Source organism: Myotis lucifugus, unplaced genomic scaffold, assembly GCF_000147115.1.
Source record: "Myotis lucifugus unplaced genomic scaffold, Myoluc2.0 scaffold_78, whole genome shotgun sequence".
Classification (NCBI taxonomy): domain Eukaryota; kingdom Metazoa; phylum Chordata; class Mammalia; order Chiroptera; family Vespertilionidae; genus Myotis; species Myotis lucifugus.
This window is the reverse complement of record NW_005871126.1, coordinates 4,707,450-4,713,251: the sequence shown is the minus strand read 5'-3', so window position 1 is coordinate 4,713,251 and position 5,802 is coordinate 4,707,450. Positions and strand designations below refer to the sequence as shown.

Below are 5,802 nucleotides of genomic sequence, written 5' to 3'. Positions count from 1 at the left end.
AACTGGGTCTGTTGCTGGGAGTCAAGCATGTCTGGGCACGTCTGGCCAACGGGTGAGTCAGGACAGAAGGAAACCTGCTGACATGGGGCTGAGACTGCTTCCTAGAACAGAACTCATTTTAATGGAAGAGAGCTTTAGACAGAGAAGCCCTATAAGAAAGACTTAGTCATTGGATGGGGAGTAATAAATACAGCGTGGGGTAGCTGTTACTCAAGTCTGTCGCCAATCTAGGCCCATGAAAGCATGTCTGGGTCCCTAAGAGAAACAGAGCTCTGAGTAAAAGCATAAAGAGCCATTTCACTGGAAACTATGATTTTAGGTGCAAGCAGTCTGTGTTGGGGTTCCCCTAAAAAAAGGTCAAACACCAGGATCTCCATTTCTTTAGCTGACACCATGGCTTTGGGTGTTTTGTTTGTATCACAGATCCTGACAGGAGCCTGCAGCACCTAGAGGAGCAGAGCAGGAGAAGGGGCCACTGGGAGAGAGGAGTGTGTGAGCACATGAGAGGCCCCCACCCCAGGGGCTCCCAGAGAGCTGGAGGTGTCCTCACTAGGTTAGTAGGCTTGATAGGTAGAACCAGTGACGTAGAAATTACTGTTGCTATATCGGACCCATTAGTGCGGTAGTCAATGAGTCTGAATGCTATTCCGAATCAAATAGCTCTTATGCAACGGTGTCTTCTTGGGGGGATTTATAATTATTAATTACCAAGCAAGAAGGAGGGGACTATAGAACACTGGTTCTCAATCTATGAGGGACCAGGTTTTTGTTTTTTTTAATTTCCAGTGGACTGATATTTTTGCAAAATACGTAAAAGTTAGTTATCAGAATAATCAAATAAACAGATGAAATAAAAAAGAGAAGCCCCGGTTTTTTTTTATTATTATTAGGTTCAACAATCATAAAATTACTCTATCAAGTTGTGGGAAAGTTTTCAATACTTCTCTAACTGCAGACTGGTAATGAACAGTTCGTGGATGGGACTGGTCTGTAGAACTCGTTTCCCGGTTTTATGAATTTCCATCTGATGCCACCTGAAGGGACTCCATCACCTGGAGCTCCTGCCTCTAGTCACACACGTTAGTGAATGGGATAACGACACTGTGACACTGTGGTCATGTAGGAGAGTGCCCTTGTTCTAAATAGATGTGTGCAGAGTAATGATGTCTGCAACTAAACATAGAGGGAGAGAGGGAATGGGAGAGGGGGTAAAGGAAGGTGAGTAAGGGGAGAGGGGGAGGGGGAGAGAGGAGGAAAGAGACCAGAGAGAAGACAGAGGGACACAGCCTGCACATATTTGGCAAAATATTAGTAATTGATGTTATGCAGGTGTACAGGTGTTTATTATCCAGTTCTTTCTAATTATGATATTTGTAGTTCAAAAAAACCTCCAAAAAACCACTTTCTAAAAAACAACACAGCTCTAACCGGTTTGGCTCAGTGGATAGAGCATTGGCCTGCGGACTGAAGACTGAAGGGTCCAGGGTTGGATTCAGGCGTGCAGGAGGCAGCCGATCAAGGATTCTCTCTCATCATTGATGTTTCTCTCTCTCCCTCTCCCTGCCTCTCTGAAATCAATAAAGATATATTTAAAAAACAAGGACAACAAAACTTTCCAGTGATAGGAAACACCCTTTTCTTCAAAAGCCCAGTTCCAAGATAGCTCATTTTACTCTTCAGTATATATATTGCAGCTTGAGCATTCATTTGTGGCTTTGATACCTGCCAGTACCACATGTCTAATCTCCATTAACTTTTCACTCTTTTCAGAATGTCTCCTGTATATTTGATACCCTTACGACATAACTTTAATCATATCACACCTTTAAAAAAATATCTCAGTGTGTACCTGTTGTCTTTCAAAGTAGAATGTTTTATTCAAGATTTTCTGCAATCTAATCTTTAACTCTTAGCTTTCTAGCTTTGCTTTCTCATGTTAACACCATCATAAAAATTTTTTATACTTTTCCATGTTATTGCTTCACAGTTCTCGAAATTTCCCCTTAAAAAGAATTCCATTCTATACACTCTTCAAGATCAAGCTCAAATTAATTAAACTTAGATGTAGTTATATATCTTACTATACAAATTGTTCAAATCCTACATTGGCCATGAAGTTTTCCTTGATTAACTCAGCCAAACACTAACCCTAATCTCCAGGGCTTAATCCAGTGGTCTAGCATATACACTTAGTACAGTATATACTTTTAACTTCTTTAATAGTTCTTTTTGTTAAAGAATGTTTTTATTAATTTCTGAGAAAGGAAGGGAGAGAGGGAAAGCTAGAAACTTTTTTTTTTTAGACTTAAAACAAAAGTTTATTAGTGAAAGGGGCTGTGGGGTGGTGGGCTGGATGCTACGTCAGCGGCCCTACCTTGTCCTCCTGCTGCATCTGCGCGATCAGCTGCTGCCGCTCAGCTGCTTGGCGCATGCGCATCATGACGAGGCTTTCCTAGTCCCTCTCGGACACCACCGAGCCCTGTGACTGTCCTGGGTGGCTGGGGCCATCCTTGCCCTGGGGCCGTCCCTCCAACCAGGAAATCTTCAGAGGATTATCAACCAGGCCCACTTCATTCTGGACAGCCAGCTCCGCAGCCTTGATGGTCGCAAACTCCACCACGGCGGTGCCTGCCTTCTTGCTGGAAAGTACCAGGTTGAGCACCTCTCCGTACTTTTGAAGAAGCTGCAGGAGGACATCTCTGGAGTAGCCGCCTTTTGAACCGTCCTCTCTGCACTTCCATTTTAGCTTTAGCTTGGGCGTTCCTTTGCCTTCAGGATGTTCTGCCGTTCCTCTCAACCTCTGCTCCCCTTCCTGGCGTATCAGCTCCTGCATCAGCCTCTGCAGTTTTTCCAGCTGCCGGGAACCCTCTTCTAGCAGGCGTTGGATCTTCTGCTCTAGTGTCCTGGTGCTCCAGCTCTCCTCCTCCTCCTTCTCCTCCTCCTCGTCCTGGGCCTGGGCCTGGGCCTGGGCCTGGGCCTGGGCCTGGGCCTGGGCCTGCCGCTCCTGGGCCTCCAGGTCAAGCTTCATTTTCTGCCTTATCTCATCTAGTTTCTGGGTCCTCTCTGCTGCCTGCTTCTTGGCTTTCCTGATCTTGTCATACGTGGCCCTGGCTGCAGCATCAGTCAGTACCTCCAAGGCCTGAGAAAGCTGGTGGAAGAGTTCAGCTGCTCTGGGATTATCTGGATTTTTGTCTGGATGGCAGGAGAGGGCCTTCCGCCTATAGGCCTTCTTCACCTCTTTGTCCGACGCGTTCTCCTCAATGCCTAGCAGCGCGTACAGGTCCATCTGTAAGAGCTCCTTGGCCACCGACATGGTTCCAACCCTGACCAGATTTGTACTACAACTCCCAAGATGTTGGGGTCCAGCCCCAGTAGGTCCAGGGGTTCCCAAAGGTGTGGACGGAGTCGGCAAAGAAGAAATGACACGGAGACAGTGTTCAGTTGATCAGCAACCTAGCCAGGTTCTGTAGCCACGTTCTGTCTTTATTCTCCTGTTACATCTGTATTTATACCAGTTGATTTTAATCCTATCCATTCTATTCCAAAGGTTAGGGCGTTTGTTATCTCCATTCCAAGGTCACTACTCTATTGTTCTGTTAAGCTACAAGGAAGTAACTGAAGGAGATTATCCTAAGTAAAGATTATGTAGTTTAAGCATGATTGTTCGTAGTTAAAGTGATTAACTACCTGCCTGGCACTTAGTTAAGGGGTTTTACTGATTTATTCCCTTCCTTAGTCCTGTTAATCCCTAACTCCAGGGAAAAATCCCCACCTGGGGAAACAACCTTTCTCGGAGAGGTGACCTTGGTTAAAACACATAGCGCTAAGAAGGGGAGCAAACATATTAAGAACAGTATGCCATATACGCCAGGTCCCTTGAAACATATGCTGTACAGATGTTTCTTCCCTGCAGCGTCTGTGTCAAGCAGCAAGGATGGACCGGCTTCCGGCAACAATACAGGATGATAATATAGTACTTGTCTATCTCAAAGAATGGCATGGAGGTTAAAATGTTTGAGGTTAGTATTTTGCATTGTGCCCGTCTGAAGGTATCTGTCAACCATAATGCCTCTTACTATTTATTATTTTTATTTTTGCTTTTCCTTGAGGCAACTTATGGAATATAAAAGCTGACCGAGGCCTAAGACAGTGGACATAATACTGGGGTACTCAAGCTATTTGAAGACTTTCCAAGATGTGTGTGCATGAGCACGGAGAATTTGTTTTAAAGTAATCAGTTCTCTGATCCTTACTTCCCATCGGTAGCCATCCCCAAAACCGATCTGCCTGAAAATGTGCCCTGGGGTCAGAGTGACAGTACCCTCCTTTCCTGCCTCCCTTATTCCAATTGTCCCTCCCCTACTTTACAAACAATAGCATAATTCGTTCCCAGCCCAGATCTTACTAAGGTGTAATACCCAGGGGGGATGCAAAACCTTCAAGACAATAAAGAAACAATGGACTGGAGAAACAGAATGGGTTAACACATCCTTTCATAAGTTAGGTGGTTTTCAGTTGCTTATTTCAACAAAGTTGAAAGAGAACCTAATCAGAGTTGTCAGGTGATAGATCATGAAAAATATTTTCTCTTTGTTAGATCTTTATGTAATTTTTTGGCATATAATTTGGAATGAGTTTCAATGAATGGCATTACTATAACAAAAGTCCATTCTCATCTACTTATTTATATGGACTAGTTTTCTCAATGCTTATGTTCATGGAATTGAAAACTTGGAATAGAATTAATGCTGAATTCATTCTCATTCTAGTAATACTCATCCACGGATAGAATAAGTTGGTTGAAAAATAAAATGCATCCAATTCCATTTCTGTAAGATGCATTCCCAACAAAATTTTACTTTTATGTTTATTTATAAATATTTGCAATCTATTTGTTTTATCAGTTGGAAGGAAATATAAGATGATCAATAAGAGTTCAAATACAAAATATATTATGGTAAAACTCTGGAGAGGATGTGGAATGCAAACATCAATTCCAGAAGATAAAGGATGAAAACTGTCCAAGTATAAGAGACTATTTTAAAAAGTAGGTATTAGTTAAGGTTAATGAATCTCTATGGTTTTTAAAGTTCACTCGCTATATGTGAAAAAGTGTGACAGTTATGAAGTATTTGTGACAAGCGGGGAGAAATGTAGATGTCCCTTTGAACAAAATTGTTCCAAAGGGCTCACGAGCCAAAAAGTTTGAAGATCTTGAACAGCCAAGATGTCCTTGCTCGGAGACTGACTGAACTCTTCCTGGAGGGACGCAAACGCAGGTTGGAGTGAAACCTGTGGCTCTACGTGGGCGCTGGTGGATTTAGTCCCTTGCATGGTCTTATTTCTTGTTGTTCGTTTGAAATCGCCTCTCCTCGTAAGACTGTAAGCTCTCGGAAGACCAAGGGCTTGTTCGATTTCTGGGCTCAGTGCCTGCGCCCTGGGGACACTCCCCACACCCCCGCGCAATGAATGACTCTGTCGTGAGAACTCGGAGGGCTGTTACCTCCCCGCTGGCACTCGGGTGTCTGCTCGGCGCGTCCCCGCCCGCTGCGAGGCCAGGCCCGCGAAGGCGTGGAGAAGGGCCCGAGGGTAACTTTGAGCGCTCGGCGGCTTGGTAGGGCGGGGGTGGGCCTGGTATACGGGGTTCACGCTTCTTGGCCCATCCCCTTAACCTCTTTGTTGAGTTTGACGTTTTTTTTTATTTTCTATTTTAGAATGTGTTTGCGTGGGGGGGTCTAAGAGTGCATCCTGTTGCAAAAACAGTGTTATTCGACTAGTTTGTGGTTTGTTTTATATCTTTAG

General features: G+C 44.2%; 1 pseudogene; it reads right to left on the bottom strand.

Annotated features, from left to right (window-relative positions):
- Positions 1-2,356: 2,356 nt before the first annotated feature.
- On the bottom strand, positions 2,357-3,429 carry LOC102422580 (annotated as a pseudogene).
- Positions 3,430-5,802: the final 2,373 nt, after the last annotated feature.